The sequence below is a fragment of the Nomascus leucogenys genome, chromosome 20, assembly GCF_006542625.1.
Source record: "Nomascus leucogenys isolate Asia chromosome 20, Asia_NLE_v1, whole genome shotgun sequence".
Taxonomy (NCBI): domain Eukaryota; kingdom Metazoa; phylum Chordata; class Mammalia; order Primates; family Hylobatidae; genus Nomascus; species Nomascus leucogenys.
The window spans coordinates 62,426,497-62,450,600 of NC_044400.1; the positions used below are offsets into that span (position 1 = coordinate 62,426,497).

Genomic DNA, 24,104 nt, shown 5'->3' on the forward strand with positions numbered 1-24,104 from the left:
CTTTCAGTGTACTAATTGGAGCCCTGTGAAAGTAAACTTGCAGCAAGAAAGAAGCTGGCTCTCTGTGGTCAGATTTCCCTCTCTGATACACCACAGGATCAGGTATGCTGGATGGGCAGGATGGAGTGGTGGCAAAGACCACTGGCGCTAAGCCTGGACTGCTTAGATTCAAATCTCAGTCTCAGTGCTTGCCAGATGTGCAGCCTTCAACAAGATATTCTGTTCTCAGTTTCCTCATCTGTGAAATGGGGATAATTGCATGAGATTTAGCGGTCTCAAATGAGGTAATAAACCTGTGCCCCACATATAGGAACCATTCAGTAAATGTGAACTGATATTATTTACTGTTCTTGCTTATTTATATGCAACTACCCACCTTAACCCAAGAAATGGGATTTAAAAAAAAGTCAGGGGAGAGAATAAATTTACTCAGGTTTGAAAAAAACAAATTTACTCAGGACATCTGTTGTATCCCCTATATCCCTCAAATGGCAATTAAGTTATATTTTATTATTAGTTTGTATTACTATGTAGCTAAGTAACTTTTCATATGCTTTAGCATTAGGTAAGTATTAGATATAATTTTCTCATCAATTTAATTTTATACTCCTTGAAGACAGGTTTCGTGTTTACTTTCATACCCACCAGGATCATCTACTCAACAGATATTTTTTTGTTGACTGACATTCTTGATTAAGTTTTTGTCATTCCTGTTGAGAATCAGCTGGACTGAATATTGGTGAGTTAGCTCTACTATCCATGAGTACAAACTCTTTGAGATTGAATAATTCCAACCATTTAAGCTCTAGTCATGTTTTGGTATCCAATTAGACAAACGTGCAGTCATATCTTATCTTAGTCCATTCATGCACCTATATCAAAATACCTAAGACTAGGTAAGTTATAGAAAACAGAACTTTATTTCCTATAGTTCTAGATCTGGGAAGTCTAAGATCTAGGTGCCAGTAGTTGTTGTCTAGTGAAGGCTTTCTTGCTGTTTCCTCACATAGTGGAAGAAAGGACTGGCAAATAAAAAAGATCTAGGTAGTTCCCTTCAGCCCTTTTGAAAGGTTGTTAACCCCATTCATGAGGGTGGAGCCCTCTTACCTTAATCACCTCCTAAAGGCCCACTTCTTAATACCATCATATTGGATCTTAGATTCCAATGTATGAATGTTGGGGAGACACATACATTTAAACTCTAACAGATCCATGGAACAAAATAGTAATAAAATAAGCCAGGAAAAAAGCCTACCTTCCTCCTGAGCCAAAGGTGGCTTATTTTATGAGGACTTCAAAACAAAATCAAAGTATATGTATACTAAAGCCTCATAGTCTTAATTCCACTGGAGCTGGGCAACAGTTAGCCTAAGAAGTAGAATAGACTCTGAAAAGTAAATTAAAATCCTGCCTGAATTAACTGGAATTGTCACTGAAGCTATGCAACTTAATCAAATAATCTTACAGTCTACAAAAATTTAAGTCTACTTTAGTATATAAGAATACTACACATTTAGTATTATTGAAACAGCATTACTCCTGTAACCATTTCACAAGTTTGAGTAATTGAAGATCAGTGATTGAAAATTATAATTGTCAGGGTAAATATTGAAGATAATAGTTTTATAATGTAATAAAAGCCAATTTTTAATTTATATTTAATCTCTTAAAAGAATAAAAATAGGTTTGTTTAAAGAAAATACAGAAAACATATTATGTCTTCTGTTTAACAATATGTAGCAATTAAATAGAAAAGTCAGAAGTGGATACCTTCAGACTTGTTATTCAAACACATTTCTGGAAAGAGTTAAATTGCTTCTCATTAAGAAGTTCCTACAGAAAATATTTTTGTACTTTAAAAAAAGATAAGAAAACCTTGAAATAGCTCCTCTTCCTTAGTTCGGTCATTTTCCTGATTGAACAAGCAGAAGCAAATACAATGTGACTAGTTAATTCCCAGCTGTGTAAAGATTTAAATCCATGTCTGAAAACTGAACAATCAAATTATATAGTAGCACAGTAGCCAGAAATAAACTCAATACATAAATGCTGTTTATTCAACATTAACAACACAAATAAAATTTACACCTACAGTCCTGTGCATTAAAAATAACTTCTCCCACATCAAATGGCAACGTTTTCTTCTGCCAATCAAATAAAACCACTAGAAACATATGGAAAGAAATCAATTCTATAACAAACCTTTGAAAAGTATGGCATTTATCATGTTCAAGACAGGTTAATTCTATCTCTAAATAAACTTTCTCCTTCCAAATTAGGGCTTTTATTTTGTTTTCTTTCCTTTTCTTTGCTGGAAATGTGCTCAACCCAAACATTCTGTCATCCCAGCCATAAAAATCTTCTTTCTCCCACGCTATGTAAATTAAAAGGGAAAAAACAACACATGCACGCACACACACACACACACAAACACAAACCAAACACACACATAATTCTATTAGACCCAGACAAATCTAAGTGTATTGATTTTAGGCAAAAATGTAACAAAAATCTTATGCCAGGAATGAGAGGCTAAAAATTCTGGTGAGAAGTGTTTACAGAAAGAGCCCTGTCCCCTTGTTTTCTGTCAACAACCTCAGAGACTAACTGAAAAATCACCTCTGCAAATCTCTTTGACTAAACGGAAAGAAGCCATTTTTAATGGCCTTCCGAGCCCTAAACTCCACACGGCTCTACAGATGAAAACTGATAGCCTCAAGTAGAGCCTTAGTCTGAACAATAGGTGCATCATCCACACTATCTGAATCATATTCCTAAATTAGCAGCCTCTACAGCCACCACTAACTCACATTTGAAAGACATAGTCAAGATCAGTCTTCCAAATCATGTCCCACAATAGCTTCATCTGCAAGTTATGAGCAGGTGAACAATACAGATGAGGCGAAAAGGAACAATGTCTGCACTAAATGCACATAGAGTGGAATGGAAGGAAAAGAAATGCACAGGGTATACATTTTAGAGCAAAAGGAGATCTTACCAGTTACCTAGTCTGGTCTTGTAGCTTCCATCACATGAGCGTATGGGAGTAAAAATGTGGAATGCAGTAACAGCCCTACCGGCAAAGAAGAAATGATGTATGGTACCAAATGCCCATAGGGCTTCTCACCATTTGTGCAGCTCCCTAGTTATTCCTTACGAAAATGGAAACAGTCAAAACTATTGTGTCAAAATTAAGAGAGGAGCTGGCTTTTCTGTCCGGGATTTGAAATTTGCATTTGGTTAAAACCAGTCAACTGACAACTATCTGATCTTTGACAAACCTGACAAAAACAAGCAATGGGGAAAGGATTCCCTATTTAATAAGTGGTGCTGGGAAAACTGGCTAGCCATATGTAGAAAGCTGAAACTGGATCCCTTCCTTATATCTTATACAAAAATTAATTCAAGATGGACTAAAGACTTACATGTTAGACCTAAAACCATAAAAACCCTAGAAGAAAGCCTAGGCAATACCATTCAGGACATAGGCGTCGGCAAAGACTTCATGTCTAAAACACCAAAAGCAATGGCAACAAAAGCCAAAATTGACAAATGGGATCTAATTAAACTAAAGAGCTTCTGCACAGCAAAAGAAATTACCATCAGAATGAACAGGCAACCTACAGAATGGGAGAAAATTTTTGCAACCTACTCATCTGACAAAGGGCTAATATCCAGAATCTACAATGAACTCAAACAAATTTACAAGAAGAAAACAAACAACCCCATCAAAAAGGGGGCAAAGGACATGAACAGACACTTCTCAAAAGAAGACATTTATGCAACCAAAAAAACACATGAAAAAATGCTCATCATCACCGGCCATCAGAGAAATGCAAATCAAAACCATAATGAGATACCATCTCACACCAGTTAGAATGGCGATCATTAAAAAGTCAGGAAACAACAAGTGCTGAAGAGGATGTGGAGAAATAGGAACACTTTTACACTGCTGGTGGGACTGTAAACTAGTTCAACCCTTGTGGAAGTCAGTGTGGCAATTCCTCAGGGATCTAGAACTAGAAATACCATTTGACCCAGCCATCCCATTACTGGGTATATACCCAAAGGACTATAAATCATGCTGCTATAAAGACACATGCACACGTATGTTTATTGCGGCACTATTCACAATAGCAAAGACTTGGAACCAACCCAAATGTCCAACAACGATAGACTGGATTAAGAAAATGTGGCACATATACACCATGGAATACTATGCAGCCATAAAAAAATGATGAGTTCATGTCCTTTGTAGGGACATGGATGAAACTGGAAAACATCATTCTCAGTAAACTATCGCAAGGACAAAAAACCAAACACCGCATGTTCTCACTCATAGGTGGGAATTGAACAATGAGAACTCATGGACACAGGAAGGGGAACATCACACTCCGGGGACTACTGTGGGTTGGGGAGAGGGGAGAGGGACAGCATTAGGAGATATACCTAATGCTAAATGACAAGTTAATGGGTGCAGCAAACCAACACAGCACATGGATACATATGTAACAAACCTGCACATTGTGCACATGTACCCTAAAACCTAAAGTATAATAATAAAATTAAAAAAAAAGAAAGAGCAAAAAAAAAAAAAAACCAGTCAACTGGAACTTTGAAATAAGTTTCTTTATTTTGTCTCAATTTTACTATATCCACCCTTAATTTATTCATCTGTCATTCACTTATTAAGTCAACAAGTATTTACTAAGAGCTACCAATTGTCACGTGTTGCCCTGACTGCAGGAGTATAGCAATTAAACAAACAGGAAAAGTCCCTGGGAGAAAACTGTCAATAAACAAGTACAGATATGTATATATCAGGTGGCGATAGATGATATAAAGAAAAAGAAATTGGGGTAAGAACTAAGATTGTCAGAAGATGTTACTTTACATGAAATGTTCAAGAAAGACCTTGCTGATAAAATGACATTTGAGATAAAAGTTATAAAAAATAAATAAAAGGAACAAATCCTGAGAATATGTGGTAAGAGCATTCCAGGCAGAGGAAACAGAAAATGCAAAGACCCTCAGGTAAGAAGCATTTTTGACATGTACAAGAACAACAAGAATCCCAGGTTAGATTTAAATGAGCAGAGGAAGAATGAAACAGCAGGTGGGAGAGAGGTAGTGAGGACTAGATCAGTTAAGGGTCTTGTAGGCCACAGCAATGATTTTGGATCTGATTCTGAGAGTGCAATGAAAAGCCATTAGAAGTGTTGTGAGAAGAGAAATAACATGATCTAACTTGGCTGCCATGCAAAGACTGGACGACTAGGAAGCAAATATAGAACAGGTAGATTAGTTAGGATGCTATTTCAATAGTCCAAACAAAAGATGATGGTGAAGTGGAAGTGTAGTACTAATGGAGATAGTCAGGATTCCAGACAGATTTAGGAGAAACTGATGTGTATGATATAAAGTGAAGAGTCAGTAATAGCTCCACAATTCTTAGCCTGAGCAACTAGAAGTATCATTTATTTGGGCAGAAAAGACTATGAGACAATTCTTCAAATTCCTTGAGAACATGTTACAATTTGAGATGTTTATTAGGACTCCAAGTATAAACGTTGGGTAGGAAGTTGAATGTACAAGTCTGGAGTTCAGGGAAGAGTTTTTGATGGAATTATAGAAATGAGAATCATCAGCTTATAGAGTTACCTAAGGCCATGAGACTGGCTGAGATTATCTTGGGAGTGAACATGGATAAAGAAAATTTCTGGAGACTGAATCCTGATGTAGTTCAGTGTTTGGAGGTCAAGAAGAAGAGAGAGATATGCTAAAGAAGCTGAGAAGGAGCTGCCTGTGAAGCAGGAGGAGAATTAAGAGAGAATAAATTGTGCCTTGGAGGCCAAAGGAAGAAAGTATATCAAGGAAAGGGGGAACAACTAAGTCAGTTGCTTCCTACAGATAAAGTAAGATGAGGACTCAGGAATCACCATTTTATTGGGCAATTAGAGAGGTCATTGGTTTTCTTGTAAGAGATGCTTTATTGAAGTAGCGGGTGCAAAGGCCCTATAGAATGGGTTCAAAAACAGAATGGGGCATAATTATGAATATCTAAGTGTTTTAAAGAAGCTTCCCACATCACAATTAACCTGGAAATGATACATTCTTGAACACACATTGCATTGCTAGCTTCAAAGGAGATCCGAAGAACACACCCACACTCTCTCATATACACAAAGGAGAACTGGGCAGAAAGAAGCGGCTGTAGGAACTGTGACGGCCGTTGTGGGAGTTCTCAGGACACAGGCTGGAATGCCCAGAACCTAGTCCAAAATGCCAATAGTAGGGCCATACAAATAGAGTCAGAATTAGAGCAACAGGAAGAATAAAAAAAGTAGCAATCCAGGCTTGATCTACCACTAAGATTAGCCTGAGATTAAAATACTAAAGTTTCATGATGACCCTGGAAATAGTAACAAGAAAAGGAAGATGAGTCTGAGACTGCATCTTGAGACAAAACTCTTTGGGAAAGAGCTGATATTTCAGGAACAAAGGGACCCCTTGACTGCCAGCAGAGGCAAAGACTTCTCCTTCCTGATGTCTGACTAACCAGCCAAACCCTTTATTACTGCACATGAGCCTGCATATACTTTACTTCAGGCCACTTCTCTTTCCACATCAAGCAGACGACCAGGTAGACCGCCCAAAGCTCTGCCAGTTGGATGGATTTCCCTGTCTTCACATGGCTTTTTCTAGGGCCACTCCTAAGTGGGGCTGTAGTGAAGCAGCCGTCCATTTCAGCTTGCATCTACACATCCAGCCTATCTATCACATACACTCAATTCTGTTCTCAGATTCATCATCTAGGAATCCAAAGATCGAATAAACACTTCTATTTGAGACCCTCTCTGGGAAATTACCCTTGACAACTGAGCTGGACTCTCTTAGCCTTTCATTTCCTTTGTTAACCACTTCAAGGACTACAGTATCACACTCAGGCTTCTGTTATTGTTGGTTGGGTACTCACTAATAAATTCACTAGATGGTGAGCGCCTTGAAGGCAAGAGCTATGTCTTTATTCCTATTTCTTAAGAAATATTATAGTAAATATAGTGGAAATAGGCTCTGACTTCCAAATTGTTGGATATAAAACCTTCAGAAAGTTATGAAACCTCTCTATGCTTCCATTGCCACATCATAAAAACACAAAAAATACTCATCTTGCGGTTCAGATTTAAGAATTAGCAATAATATTCATATAACACGAGTACAAGGCCTGAGAGAAAGCCCAATAGATGGACCCTTATGTTGTTTTGTGTTATTTGAATCTCTAGAACCTAGCCCAGCACTTGGCTCATAGGTTATAGACACAAATTTATATTTACTGCATTAAATCAGAAGGAAAAACATCACTTAAAATACCACATTCGTGGACAGACTGACAAATGGGTACAATTCTGAAGGGAAAACTTGGCAGGCAGAGAGTAAAGTCAGTTTATTTGATAGAAGTTTATTTGATAAAATTATCATCACTTTAAGAGGTTTTAGACCTGCTCGCTTCATCTACACAGGACTTGTATGGTAGGATGGGGTTAGGGGCAAGGTAGAATCTTATTTTTGCAGCAATCATAGTTAAGACCAAAAAGGCACTGACTCCTCCACTTCCTAAGTTTAGAGAACTGTCAGGAGTCAAAGGCAGGCACTTCCCTACAGAGCTTGCTTCATTTGGGAGCTTTGTTCAACACTCACCACCATGATCACCACCTCAACCTCCATCCAGCTCGGTAGATCTGACTAGAATAAGAAGCATAGAGAGGTCACCTTATAACAGTTTTTTGGAGCAGCTGACACCCTTTCTTCTTGGACTTCTCCACCACTGCCTTCTATAATATTGAGGGGACCCAAATGTTCTCCCCACCTCCACTAAGTCAGGGACTGGTGATCATTTCTTGCCTGAAGGGCTGAGTAATGGGATCTTCAGAGTGCTTAATGCTGCAAATATGTAGGACAAAATGCAGGAGTTGGGCAGCAGAGGTAAGGCAGGCAGTGGTACGGGGCAGACTGCACCCTCACAATTAACCATGGCAAGCATATGGAGATTTTCCTATATGTCGATCAGATGTCAGTGTACAGATGGATTTAAGCACTCCCAAAAGGGCCACTCAATGAGCGAGGGGACCCTGTAGCAAGGGGAGACAGGGTGGGTTGCTTGCCAACTGTGGGTTGAAGCTGACAGGCGGAGGTCAAAACTGAGCCATGATTCTGGGCCAGCAGACTGTGTAGGGCAAGTGTGAAGAGGGCTGTACTATGAACACCCAAAAGAAGCAGCCCATTGGGAACCTGCCACACAGAAGAGTGACAGCCAGTCAGTGAAGGAAAGCAAATTACAGGGCTCTGGAATAGCCTGCAAGAAGTCCCTTACCCTAAAACAAATGCCTTTTATGTAATAATAATGTAATTCAGGTTGTAGATCATCAAAGAATTTGCAAATGTAGCTTTCCACACATGCAACCTAAATTGTCAAAACAACTCTGAAAATTTTCTGCATTAAAAATGTCATCATGGGGTGGAGGCCTCTTCATGTCCTCCCTAACTCATTCTATGAAGCCAGCATCACTTTGCTACCAAAACCTGGCAAAGGTACAACAAAAAAAGACAACTACAAGCCAATATCCCAGATGAATATAGAGGCAAAACTCCTCAATAAAATACTAGCAATCCAAATCCAGCAGCACGTCAAAAAGTTACTTCACCATGATCAAGTGGCTTTATTTCTGGGATGCATGGTTGCTTCAACGTATGCAAATCAATAAATGTGATTCACCACATAAACAGAATTAAAAACAAAAGCTATATGATCATCTCAGTAGACATAGAGAAAGCATTTGATAAAATCCAATATCCCTTCATGATAAAAACCCTCAACAGACTAGGCATTGAAGAAACAGACCTCAAAATCATAAAAAGTATCTACGACAACCCCACAGCCAACATCATACGGAATGGGCATAAGCTGAAACCATTCCCCTTAAGGACTGGAACAAGACAAGGATGCCAACTCTCAACATCTGTGTAACATAATTCTGTAAGTCTTAGCCAGAGCAATCAGGCAACAAGAAGAAATAAAAGACATCCAAATGGGATGAGAAGAAGAAGTCAAATTATCTCTCTTTGCTGATGATATGATTCTATACCTAGAAAACCCTAAAGACTCTGCCAAAAGGCTCCTAGAACTGATAAACAACTTCAATGAAGTTCCAGGATAAAAAAAATCAACATACAAAAATCAGTAGCATTTTTATACACCAATAATGTTCAAGCTCAGAGCCAAATCAAGGACATAATCTCATTTAAAATAGCACAAAAAGAATAAAATACCTAGGAATACATCTAACCAATTAAGGGGAAGATCTCTACAAGGAAACTACAAAACACTGCTGAAAGAAGTTAGAGATTACATGAAAAAATGGAAAAACATTCCATGCTCATGAATTGTGAGAATTAATATTATAAAAATGGCCATATTTTCCAAAGCAATCTACAGATTCAATGCTATTCCTCTCAAACTACCAACATCATTTTCCACAGAATTAGAAAAAACTATTCCAAAATTCCTATGGAACCAAAAAAGAATCCAAACAGCCAAAGGAATCCTAAGAAAAAGGAACAAAGCTGGAGGCATCACATTATCCAACTTCAAACTGTAATCTACAGTAACAAAAACAGCATGGCACTAGTACAAAAACAGATACATAGACCAATGGAACAAATTAGAGAACTCAGAAATAAAGCTGCACACCTACAATCAGCTGATCTTTGACAAAGTAAACAAAAATAAGAAAGTGGAAAGGGCTCTCTAGTCAGTAAATGGTGCTGGGATAACTGGCCAGTCATATGCAGAAGAATGAAACTTAACCCTTACCCTTTCAAAATACACAAAAATTAACTCAAGATGAATTAGAGGTTTAAATGTAAGACTTCAAACTATAAATATCCTAGAAGAAATACCATTCTGGGAAATACTATCCTGGACATCAGCTTTGATGAAGAATTTATGACTAAATCCTCATGAACAATTACAACTAAAACAAAAATTGACAAATTGGCTCTAATTAAGCTAAAGGGCTTTTGTACAACAATGTGCAAAACTCTGCTTACTCGATAGCATAATCAGACAACTTACAGAATGAGAAAAATATTCAAAAGCTATGCATCAGACAAAGGTCGAACATCCAGAATCTGTAAGAAACCTAAACAACTCAACAAGCAAAAAAACAAATGACCCTATTACAAAGTGGGCAAAGGGGTGGGCGCGGTGGCTCATGCCTGTAATCCCAGCACTTTGGGAGGCTGACACAGACAGATCATGTGATCAGGAGATCAAGACCATCCTGGCTAACATGGTGAAACCCCATCTCTACTAAAAATACAAAAAAATTAGCCAGGCATTGTGGCACACGCCTGTAATCCCAGCTACTCAGGAGGCTGAGGCAGGAGAATCAGTTGAACCTAGGAGGCTGAGGTTGCAGTGAGCTGAGGTCGCATCACTACACTCCAGCCTGGGTGACAGAGCAAGACTGTGTCTCAAAAAAAAAAAAAAAAAGAAAAAAGAAAGTGGGCAAAGGACATGAACAGACACTCCACAAAAGAATACATACAAGAGGCCAACAAACATACAAAAAATGCTCAATATCACCAATTGTATTAGACTGTTCTCACACTACTAATAAAGACATACCCAAGACTGGGTGATTTATAAAGGAAAGAGGTTTAATTGACTCACAGTTCAGCATGGCTGGGGAGGTCTCAGGAAATTTACAATCACAGCAGAAGGGGAAGCAAACACATCTTTCTCCACATGAATGCAGCAAGGAGAAGTACAGAGGGAAGTGGGGAAGAAAAACCATTTATAAAACCATCAGATCTCCTGAGAACTCACTCACTATCACGAGAACAGCATGCAGGTAACCGCTCCCATGATTCAATTACCTCCCACTGAGTCGCACCCACGACACATGGGGGTTATGGGAACTACAATTCAAGCTGAGATTTGGGTAGGGACACAGCCAGACCAAATCACTAATCATCAGAGAAATGCAAATCAAAACCACAATGAAATACCCTCTCACACCAGTCATAAGGGCTATTAGTAAAAAGTCATAAAATAACAGAAGTTGGTAAGGCTGTGGGGAAAAGGGAATGCTCGTACACTGTTGGTGGAAATGTAATGTAAATTAGTCCAGCAATTGTGGAAAGCAGTTTGGAGGTTTCACAAAGAACTAAAAACAGAACTACCATTCAACTCAGCATTCCCATTACTGGGCATGTACTCTAAGGAAAATAAATCATTCTACCAAAAAGACACATGAACTCATATGTTCATCACAGTACTTCTCACAATAGTAAAGGGACAGAATCAACCCAGGTACTCATCAACAGTGTATTGAATAAAGAAAATGGGGTACATATGAACCATGAATGCTACATAGCCATAAAAAACAATGAAATTATGTCCTTTGCTACAAGTTGGATGTAGCTGGAGGCCATCATCCTAAGCAAATTAACACAGAAACAGAAAACCAAATACCACATGCTCTCATTTATAACTGCAAGCTAAACACAGAGTACTTATGGACATAAAGATGGGAACAATAGACGTTGGTGACTACTAGAAGAGGGAAGGGAGAGAGGAGCAAGGGCTTAAAAACTACCTATCAGGTACTATGCTATCGGGACCAGGGTGATAGGATCATTTATATCTCAAACCTTAGCGTCACACAATACACCCACGTAACAAATATGCACATGTGCCCTCTAAATCTAAAATAAAAGTTGAAAGTATTTTAAAAAAGAAAAAAAATGACATTATCAGAGACTCTGATTAAATAGGAATAGCATAAGTTTTCCTTTTATAGAATTAAATCAAAATAATTCAACACAATTTTTATAACAGTTCTCATTATACAGAGAGAGAGAGAGAATAAGAGTATTTGCTTACTTTATTTTTGTGTTTTTTTGATTATCCAAATTTTTGAAATTAGGCAAAACTATCACTTTCAAAAATTTACAATTTATTTTTAATCATATATGCGAATAACCTAAGAAATGTCCTTGTCTATTGGAGGATAATCAGAATGGTGTTAACCTACCTCTACTTTTTTAACTGTGATTCCATCGGCATGCCACTTAGTTTTTCTGAGGTTACATCTTCATGAAAAAGTTGAAATATAAACAGGGGTGCTAATCCATAGACTTACAGTCTTTGGGGGGAGGATTCCTCCTTACATCTTCTCCTTCCCATTCTGTTATTACCAGAAGACATCCTGGAATCCACTTGTGACTGTCTCACAGGCATACAATGGTTTTGCCTACCTTACACCTATCTTCCAGCAGCCACTCCACATTCTCTGGAAAAACCATTCTGTTCACACTCAGTACACATGATTTCAATGGGCTCTGAGTTCAAGTACAGACGCAAACCCTTTTTCAGGTCTATCACTCTTTTCTAAAACTAAAGTCACAGTGATTGCTCTAAAGATGGACTCCTGACTCAAATTGTCTAATCAGAGCTAAGCCAAGGATTGGCTGGAGAAGTGACAGGAAGTTTTTCCCTTTTCTCTGGTCTTGAACCTAAAGGATATAAGCCTGGATCAGGTAACAGCCACAAAGACAGAGCCTAGGAGTTGAAAATCCACAGAAAAGCTGAGCCATGAGATGGAAAAGAAACATCCCTTGGAGCCTCTGGGTCCTGCTAATTTGAAGAATTGTTCTTGGACTTTTCAGTCACTTGAGGAAATAAATTTCCGTGATTCTTAAACCAGATTCTAAGTTTTTGTAACTGAAAGAGCTGTATCTGATATGTACAGTCTATAGGTTGACTGTTCAGTCTAGTACAAAGATGTTCAAATATTTATAATATATGTAGATAATGTGTTAAATAAAATATGAATTGATATAAATTTTTAAATGTTTCTATTAGGATTTCCTCAACCATATATAGTACAGGAATTACTAGAAAATTTTAGCAGTCCCTTCAAATTCTAAAACTCTATGATGTTTAAGAGCTTTTGCATTACATAAATCAAGGTATAAACCTGCATACAAAATGGTACAGAGGACATTTGTCCTCGATGATTAATCAATAAGCAGCTATGTTCCTTTGCATGATATTGTGAAATGCAATAACTTTGAGACAATGATGTTACATTTTGGGATTTGCAGATTAGAGACATGGAAATAAGATTGTGAATTCTGAATAAGACCAAAAATAATTTAAAAATCCAAAAGATGCCTTTTTTAAAATCCTTCTTTTGATATTAATGGAGATTTCACACTGGGTAACATAAATCACCAACACGCTAATTAAGCTGTGTTTTTCACTTTAAGGTCTTCTTGTGCTTCCCTTAAAGTGATAACAAATGGAACATCATCATTTTCTTGAGATCTGAGATCAAAATGTCCACAAGCAATATACAGTTGTAGTGATACAACAGCAAGCAAAACAAAACAAAACAAAAATCAAAAAATAAAAAAAATGCTTTAAATATCACCTACCACAGACTTGGAATATACAATGTGAAATTTGCAGAGGCATGACTAATGGACTGATTTCTATTTTTTCAGCAACTGAATACCCAGTCCATGAACCAAGCACATATAATACTTAGAAAACAGTCTTAGAGAAAACTGACAGATATATAAGGTATTTTATCTTGTATTATGTGATTTGTAGAAGTAATCTCAACTGGAAGTACTTCAAAGAAAGGCATTAAACAAGTTTAAAATAACTAATCTACAAGTATTTATTAAGCGTTTGCTATGTAGCCAGCCAAATCCAAGGTGATTGAGGAGGAAATAAGAAAGGGAAATCTAAGGACCCTGTTGAGAGTAACCTGCTAACTGTGTCCCCCTCTTTCAGCCTCTTCCACTTCAAACCACTAGACCCATGGCTGCCAGGCTAATTGGCTGAAAGCACAGCTTGATTCCCTTTGATCTTCTATGCAAGTATCTTCAGTGGTCCCTTGCTGTACTACGTACATTCTCTCCCTCTCTCAGGTAGGCATAACATAGTCCCAGCCTTATTTCCAGCCTTATATCCCAGTATTGCTCTTTGAGTGACAATAGATACAGGTTAGCACTTTTATTTAAAAAGAAGTTGGTTCCAGAATGGCTATGACAATGACAACAGTGGCAATGAAGAAGAGGAGGAGAAAGAGGAGACAACATTCTTCGATTGGTTACCATGTGCTGAGTATTATGCATATGCTAAGTATTTAATATCCGTAAGTCTCATATCCCTATAAACTGAGTACTATTATCATCTACATTTTTTTTTAGTGAGGTAAAATTCACCTGACATAAGATTCACCATTTTAAAGTGAATTAGTGTAATTACAATGCTGTGCAACCACCACCTCTATCTAGTTCTCAAATGTTTTCATTGTCCCAAAAGGAAATGTCATACCCATTAAGCAGTTAATTCTTAACTGCTCACTCTTCCCTTCATCCAGCCCATGGCAACAACAAATTTGCATTCTGTCTCCATGTCATCCCCATTTTACAAATGAAGAAATTCAGTGTAAGAAGTTAGGCTACCTGTCCAAAGTCTCACTACTAAAAATAATAGATCTTGGGTTCTGTCTCCTTCCTCAAAATAACTAAGGTATGTGTATTAGGGCTCTCTAGTGAAACAGAACTAATAAGATATATGTACATATGAAAGGGAGTGTGTTAAGGAGAACTGACTCACACGATCACAAGGTGAAGTCCCACGATAGGCCGTCTGCAAGTTGAGGAGAAAGGAAACTAGTGGTGGATCAGTCGGAGTCTCAAAACCTCAAAATTAGGGAAGCCAACAGTGCAGCCTTCAGCCTGTGGCCAAAGGCCTGAGAAGCCCTGGCAAACCACTGGTGCAAGTCCAAGAGTCCGAAAGCTGAAGAACTTGAAGTTTGAAGTTCAAGGGCAGGAAGCATCCAGAATGGGAGGAAGATAAATGCCGGAAGACTCAGCAAGTCTGCTTTCCCATATTCTCCTGCCTGCTTTATTCTAGCGGAGCTGGCAGCTGATTAGATGGTGCCCACTCAGATTGAGGCTGGCTCTGTCTCTCCCAGTCCACGGACTCAAATGTTAATCTCCTTTGGCAACACCCTCACAGACATACCCAGGAACAATACTTTGCATCCTTCAATCCAATCAAGTTGACACTCAATATTAACCATCACAGTATGAAGCTTTTGAAACACGATTTCCTGAAGAATAAACTTACCATGAATACAGGCATTAGAGAGAGGATGAGTGATGCACCTTGAGGACCTAAAACTATAAAAGAGGCAAATTCTCCACTGCCCCAAGGAGAGAGCATGCAATGGGCTAAAGAGGCTTCACTGGCAGCTTTCATTATACTGAGGGCCCCTAAAGTTTCCTTTCTAACCAGCCATGGCCCTCACACTTATGTTATTTATGAAATATGCATTGAGAAGCTACTATGAGCCCAGTGTATGGTTCTCGGTCAGCTACAATCACAGTCTGCTGAATATTATGTGCCTTTAAAACCTTGCAGAAGGGACCAAGTTCACAACAAAACATAAGCCTATACATGCCATGCTTATAAAAACTGTCCATTTTGTTTCTCTCATGTGGGATTCCAGTCCTTTTGTAGAATATAAAATGCCTTCTATGACAGATGTAAATAACCCAATCTATAATATAATATGCACACTGTGATATTATAATTAATATGGAATTACATGTTATGGTCATTTAATAAAAATCTAGATATAATATTAGAGATTTATTTTAAGAAATCAGTTCACATGATTATGTTCAAAATTTGCAGGGAAATGTTGATGTTGCAGCCCAAATCCAAAGCCAGCCTGGAGGCAGAATGCCTTCAGAGACCTTAGTCTTTTTCTCTTAAGGCCTTCAACTGACTGGGCAATTCCCAACTGCATTATGGAGGGTCACCTACTTTACTCAAAGTCTACTGATTTAAATGTTAGTCACATCTAAAGTACACCTTTACAGCAACATCTACACTAGTATTTGACCAGACATCTGGGCGCCATAGCCAAGCCAAGCTGACACATAAAATTAACCATCATACTACCTGTTGTAGATTAAACTGGATCTCCTAGAAATGTATATGGTTGAAACCTTAACCCCCAATGTAATTATATTGGGAAATAGGCCCTTTAAGGAGTTAATTAAGGTGAAATAAGGTCATAAGAGTGAGGTTCTGGGCCAGGCGCTGTGGCTCGCGCCTGTAATCCCAGCACTTTGGGAGGCTGAGGCAGGCGGATCATGAGGTCAGGAGATCAAGACCACCCTGGCTAACACAGTGAAACGCTGTCTCTACTACAAATACAAAAAATTAGCCAGGCGTGGTGGCAGGCACCTGTAGTTCCAGCTACTTGAGAGGCTGAGGCAGGAGAATGGCGTGAACCTGGGAGGCGGGGCTTGCAGTGAGCCGAGATCATGCCACCGCACTCCAGCCTGGGCGACAGAGCGAGACTCCTTCTTAAAAAAAAAAGAAAAAAAAAAAGGAGTGAGGCTCTAACCTAATAAATCTGCTGTCCTTACAAAAAGAAGAAGGGATACCAGGATGCACATGAACAGCGGAAATGCCACGGGAAGACACAGCGAGAAGGCAGCCACATACAGCCTTTCCTGTGCAAGCCAAGGAGAGAGCATTCACCAGACACCAATCCTGCCAGCACCTTGATCTTGAACTTCCAACCTCCAGCACTGTGAGAAAATTAATTTCTGTGGTTTAAGCCACCCAGTCTTTCATACTTTGTAACGGCAGCCCTAGCAAACTAACACACTCCCCAAATCTCTTCCCAGGGGAGCAGCCAGAGATCCACTTAGAACGCACATCAGATTCTGTCCCTCCTCTGCACAAAACCCTCCAAAAGCTCCTGTTTCAAAGTAGAGGCCATTGTTGTTAAAGGTCTACCTGGTCCTCTGGAATCTCATCATCCAGGTTCCCTCTCTCCCACTGGTGACGTCTCACCGCTCACTCATACTCTTCCCCCTTACCCATGCCACTCAAGCCACAGGGGCTCCCTTGCTGTCCCTAGGCCATGTCAAGCCAGATCCCAACTCAGAGACTTTCTTCTGGTGCTTCCCTCTTTCTGGAAGCTTTTCCTCAGATGTCTGTACCCTCAGCTTCTTGAAGTCTATCTTCAAAAGGCCCCTACTAGGTGAAAGGTGTATAACCAGCCCCTCACCTCCAATCCTCCACTCTCTACTCTTAGCATCTCCTGCCTCTTGTCCTTGCTCTTCCTCATTAATCCCCGGAGTAAATGCTATTATTGCCTCTATTTTACAGATGAAGAAACTGAGGGACAGAAGTATTATTAATAATTACCTTGCCCTTGCTTACTAGCCCCAAAGTGGGGAGACCAGGAGTTGAACCCAGGCAGTCTTACTCTAAGTTCATGTTCTTAACTACTCCACTAGGCTATGTCTCTGGCTGTTTTCGGGGAGAGAAGGAAATGCCACTTTCTGAGTAAACAATGCATCAGGCAGAACCCATGCAGTGTAGTTTTGTAAACTATTTATCTTTTTTTAAAGTGATGAATAAAAACTGTATCTATTTATGGTATACAACACATTTTGATATATGTATACATTGTGGAATGGCTAAATCAAGCTGATTAACATACGCATTCCATCACACTTTTCATTTTTCATGATGAGAACACTTAAAATCTACTCTCAGCAATTTCCAAGAACACAATTTATTAACTAAGTCATCTTGTTATACAATAGATTTAACTTATTTCTCCCAATTAATTTTGTATCCTTTCACCAACATCTCCAACCTCCACTCCATCTCCTTGCCCCTGGTAGCTACTCTTCTACTCTTCAAGATATTGGTATGTTCACTGATTGCAGATTGTGGCATCTGAGAAGAAGAGTGTACAGAGAATGTTAGTCTTGGCGAGTGTTGTGGGGTAAGCATATTGCACCTCCTGAAGTGGGTAATCTGTAGAGCAGGAAAATGCAAAGATCAAGTGCCTTAGGTCACCCATGAGCATCAGAAGTTATGAGGCACAGCAAGAGAAGCAAGGCAGAAAAGTGCAGGAAAGAAAAAGAGGTTTTGCTTACTGGACAATTTTCCCTTCTCTGTGAAGCATGAGCGATAGGATGGGCAGGCTAGAAAATGAAAAGAGAGAGACTCTGCAAAAACAAGCATACATTATAGCAATCCTCAGATGGGATGATCCTCCTGAGAATTTTGCTATGTTCTAGCTAATTAGCTAAATAGATAACTCATTTTACTCTTGAGAATCAAGTTTTCCCTGAGGGGGTAAAAATTCAAGGTCTGCAAAAAGAGAGACCAAGACTACTGCAAGTGTTAACAAATACCAAACATCCATCCTTCAAGGTTTGAGCCCAGCAAGGACAAAGCAAAGACAAATTATCTGTCTTTGGGAGTAGCCACTCCCCTCAGACTTCCCTTCATCCCCTTTCATCTAATTTCCCATCCCCTCCCTCAGCATTTAGGCTGGGAGATAACTCATGCTTTGGGAATGCAGATCCTGAAGAGAATTCCTTTTGTTATTGCCAAAATATACATACATACAGTAGAGAGAATCGTGCAGTACGATGTGGATGGAACATAGGCAAGGGGAACAAAAGGCATGCTCAGAACCCAGTGAATTAGAAAAGCATCACCCGTATAAAAATGAGTGAGAGCAGACAACTGCAGAAATCCTCTCAAACAGCACTTTTTTCTAGTACAGGACAGAGCTGACCAGAGCCAAAACGAAGGTACGACTACACCTAAAGGCAGGATGTAGCAAGAGAAAGGAAATGTTCTGCCACCCAAACAGGAAATTGGGAGATTTGTCAATATGTATCCAGCACATCCAAGGACTGGATGCCCTGGGCAACTAGTGCAATATTCTGTGCCCCAAGTAGAAATAACCACAAAACAGAGATGGGTGCATCTGACTACAAGATTACAATGCTTTTAGTCTTTGTCCTGCTGTGATCACCTGGCCACTTTTTAAGTTCGACTTCTGCTCACGTATAGATGTCTTCCAGAAAGATATGCCTAACTGACATAAATGTCCTATGTCCTTGACAGTTGTATTTTAAATCATAAATTTATAAATTGACATTTTGGTTTCTACATCATTGTCTTGAGAGTTGCTAGATATGAGTCTATTTCAGGAGAAACGGATATTCTCTAAGAATGTTGACAAAACTTTAGTTTCTGAGCAAACAAAGCTGAGGATCATGGCTGTGGCCAGTCACAATAACGTCCTCCAAAGGACATTGTCCAACTGTCTGGGTGGACCCTCTAGGTATCATCCCTTTTGCTCATATCCTTCAAACTACCAGAGCCATGCAGGTCATCAGGTTAATTTCATTGCAAAGGATCAACTTCCACTATAACCAGAAGCATAGAAGAGTCCTTTGTAGGTTGAAATACTGTGATTTCTTCATTCAAAGTAGCCAAAAGTCAAAACACTGTATAGAATTTAAGAGCTGTAATGAGCCCCTATTTTACAAATCATGACAAAATGGTCTCAAACGATTTGTTTATGGTCACATCTTTTTGGTCTCAGATTCTTGGGTTAAATCTAAGTTTCTTTTCATTGCATCACAGTGGTCCCCTAAGACCATAAAAATTATCACCACTCCACAAAAAGTCATGTTTCTAACAGTTTTTGCACACACAGTTATTCTTAAGTGAATTAAATTTCAAAACAGTCCATCTCAGTCTATATCCTCCCTCCATCAAATAGTGTAAAAATTTTAGTGCATTTTCAAAGATAAATATACCCTTGTTCTCACTTAGAAGTGGGAGCTAAACAATGGGTACACATGTACATAATCATAGAAATAATAGACACATGGCACTCCAAAAGTGGGGAGGGGAAGAGAGGGTGGACAACTTACCGATCAGGTATAATGTTCACTATTTGGGTAATGGAACTAGAAGCTCAGTTCCTACTGAGAGGTGACAACGTGCTAGCAGCCCTGGCTAGCTCTTGGTGCCTCCTCAGCCCCCGCGTCCACTCTGGCCGCACTTGAGGAGCCCTTCAGCCCGCCCCTGCACTGTGTGAGCCCTTCTCTGGACTGGCTGAGGCTGGAGCCGGCTCCCTCTGCTTGCGGGGAGGTGTGGAGAGAGAGGCACGGGCGCACGGCACTTGCGGGCCAGTGCGAGTTCCGGGTGGGCGTGGGCTCGGCAGGCCCCACACTCGGAACAGCCGGCCGGTGCGGCCAGCCCTGGGCAGTGAGGGGCTTAGCACCTGGGCCAGCAGCTGTGGAGGGTGCACCAGGTGCCCCAGCACTGCCGGTCCAGCCCCACCGCGCTGGAATTCTCGCCAGGCCTCAGCCGCCTCCCGCCTGGCAGGACTCGGGACCTGCAGCCTGACATGCCGAAGCCCCGCCCCCACTGTGGACTCTCGCGGGGCCTGAGCTTCCCTAACGGGCACCGCCCCCTGCTCCGCGGGTCCCAGTCCCATCAGACCGCCCAAGGGCTGAGGAGAGCAGGCACAAGGCGCGGGATTGGCAGGCAGCTCCGTCCACGGCCCCAGCACAGCATCCACAAGGGGAAGCCAGCTGGGTTCCTGAGTTAAGTGGGGACTTGGAGAACTTTTATGTCTAGCTGGAGGATTGTATATGCACCAATCAGCATTCTGTGTCTAGCTCCAGGTTTGTCGATGCACCAATCAGCACTCTGTATCTAGCAATTCTGGTGGGGACTTGGAGAACTTTTGTGTCTAGCTAAAGGATTGTAAATGCACCAATCAGCACTCTGTGTCTAGCTCAGGGATTGTAAATGTACCAATCAGCACCTTGTCAAAACAGACCAATCAGCTCTCTGTAAAATGGACCAATCAGCAGGATGTGGGTGGGGCCAGATAAGGGAATAAAAGCAGGCTGCTCCAGCCAGCAGCAGCAACCGGGTACCCTTCCACAGTGTGGAAGCTTTGTTCTTTCACTTTTTGCAATAAATCTTGCTGCTGTTCACTCTTTTGGTCTGCACTGCATTTATGAGCTGTAACACCGCAAAGGTCTGCAGCTTCACTCCTGAGGCCAGAGAGGCCATGAACCTGCTGGGAGGAATGAACAACTCCAGATGCGCTGTCTTAAGAGCCGTAGTACTCACCGTGAAGGTCTGCAGCTTCACTCCTGAAGCCAGCGAGACCATGAACCCACCAGTAGGAAGAAACTCCAAACACGTCCAAACATCAGAAGGAACAAACTCTGGACACACCATCTTTAAGAACTGTAATGCTCACCACGAGGGTCCGTGGCTTCATTCTAAAAGTCAGACCAAGAACCCACCAATTTCTGATACACTACCTTGCATGGTAGGATGTCCTAGACCACCTTCAATTACTAAAGAATCACCTTCCTTTAGTTTTGCACTTTTGTTTCTAATCTGTTGAATTTCACGTTAGTTTTAAGTGTTCTCTACTCCCATATGAAAGCAAGTAGACAGACTACAAAACACCCATTTAAATTGCAGGAGCTGGCTTGTGGTGTACTTGTAGTGCATAAACCATCTTTTTTTTTTATTCTTTTTTTTTTTTTTTTTTTGAGATGGAGTCTTGCTCTGTCGCCAGGCTGGAGTGTAGTGGTGTGATCTCAGCTTACTGCAACCTCCACCTCCCAAGTTCAAGCGATTCTCCTGCCTCAACCTCCCGAGTAGCTGGGATTTCAGGTGTGTGCCATAATTCTCTGCTAATTTTTGTATTTTTAGTAGAGACAGGGGTTTTGCCATGTTGACCAGGCTGGTCTTGAACTTTTGACCTCACATGATCCATCCACTTCAGCCTCCGTAAGTGCTGGGATTACAGGCATGAACCACGGCACCTGTCCCACCTTTCTTTTTTTTAATTTCAACCTTTATTTTAGATAGAGGGTATATATGTGCAGGTTTGTTACATGGATATATTGCATGATGCTGAGGTTTGGGGTACAGATCCCATCACCCAAGTCGTGAGCATACTACCAGATAGGTATTTTTCAACCCATCCACCCACCCTTCTCATAGTCTGCAGTGTCTATTGTTCCCATGTATGATGGTTAATACTGTCAACTTGATTGGATCGAAGGATACAAAGTATTGTTCTTGGGTGTGTCTGTGAGGGTGTTGCTAAAGGAGATTAACATTTGAGTCAGTGGACTAGGGAGAGGCAGACCCACCCTCAATCTGAGTGGGCACCATATAATTAGCGACCAGCGTGGCTGGAATATAAACAGGCAGAAAACTGGAAAAGAGAGATTGGCCTAGACTCCCAGCCTACCTACATCTTTGTCCCATGCTGGATGCTTCCTGCTCTCGAACGTCGGACTCCAAGTTCTTCAGTTTTGGACCTCAGACTGGCTCTCCTTGCTTCTCAGCCTGCAGAGGGCCTATTGTGGGACCTTGTGATTGTGCGAGCTAATACTTAATAAACTCATATATATACACACACCCATATATATATGTGTGTGTATATATACACACACATACACATACATTCCATTAGTTCTGTCCCTCTAGAAAACCCTGACTAATATAACATGTTTGTGTCCATGTGTGCTCAGTGTTTAGCTCCCACTTATAACTGAGCACATGCAGTATTTTTTTTTTCTGTTCCTGCCACAAACTATCTTTCTTTAAAAATCTGACTCTACTCCTCACTCAGGGCAGTTGTATGGGTGGAGTGTTGAGAAAGAACTGCAGGAAGAACAGCAGAAAGGCAAGTATGACTGGTGTGGAGTGTGAGAGAGAGCAACTGAAGATGAAGTCAAAGAGATTTAATACGAAGGGGACGGTGCCGGACTGTTCAGTTAAGGGTTTGCTATTACTGTACATGAGATGGATAGCCTTTGAAGAGGTCTAAGCAAAACATTTATAAGATATGACTTATGCTTTAAGAGGATAACTCTGGCTGCTGCAAAATGGATAAATGGGAGACCAATTAAGAGCAAATTCCATGAATCCAGAAAAAGACAATGGTGGCTTGAACCTAGGAGTTTGCAGATTAATTTTCTGAGAGTATACAAAAAGAAAAAGGGAGAGAGAGAAAAATGACTCCGAAATTTTGGACTCAAGTAACTGGAAGCTTGGAGCTGTCATTGAATGAGATGCCATGTGAAGGCATTGGGCCATACAGAGATTGCCAAGACTTGGTGGCTCTGAGAAATCTCAGTCTAGGAAGAGAGGTGGACAAGTAAAAGAATCTAAGTAGGCCAGGTGAGGTGGCTCATGCCTGTAATCCCAGCACTTTCTGAGGCCAAGTCGGGCAGATCATGAGGTCAAGAGATTGAGACCATCCTGGCCAACATGGTGAAACCCTCTCTCTACTAAAAATATTTTTAAAAAATTAGCTGGGCGTGGTGGCACATGCCTGTAGCCCTAGCTACTCGGGAGGCTGAGGCAGGAGAATCACTTGAACCCAAGAAGCAGAGGTTGCAGTGAGCCGAGATCATGTCACTATCCTCCAACCTGGCAACAGAGTGAGATTCTGTCTCAAAACAACAACAACAAAAAACAACAACAAAGAATCTCGGTAAAAGAAATTGCCATTTCTTGGGCACTTATTTGGTAACACTTGTTTAGTATCAAGCACTGAACTAAATATTTTGCAAACATAACATAATTCAATTCTCATAAATACTTAATTTGGTAGATATACTTAGCCCTGTTTTACAGATAAGAAACTGAAGCTTGGCAGAGTGAAGTGGCTTATTCAAGCTCTAAGAGCTGAAAGAGGACCAGTCTGCATCCACACCTGTTTAACCTAAAACTTGTACTCTTAACTATTATACTTTAGTCTAACTCTGGCTAAACTTATTCTGAGGCAATAAGGTAGGCAGGATATATGAAGCAAGCCCCAGAGTACATGGAGCAGCCTTTACCTATGACAGAATGATTGCACGCTCACTTTTAATCCATAAAACAAGAAGGATGGACTCTATGATTTCCATGGCTCCTTCCAGCTCTAAAAGCCTATTAATTTTAAAACATGGTGCTGCTTCTTTTCACTAAAGTAAAAATCATTTTTATCCCTTAAGATTGAATAGCATATAACACAATTCTCTTATTTATACAAAACTATTCCAAGTCAGGCTGAATGGTGCATTACAGATAAAAGAATAACAGTGAACAAAGAAGGGTCAATGAGGAAGAGGAAAGGTCA

The 24,104-nt window shown here is 40.3% G+C and overlaps 1 protein-coding gene across 2 annotated transcripts in view; it reads right to left on the reverse strand.

Annotated features, from left to right (window-relative positions):
* Positions 1 to 24,104, reverse strand: part of LOC100588339 (cytosolic beta-glucosidase) — a 134,063-nt gene that overhangs the window by 24,663 nt on the left and 85,296 nt on the right. The gene's annotated exons all lie outside the window — the stretch shown is intronic.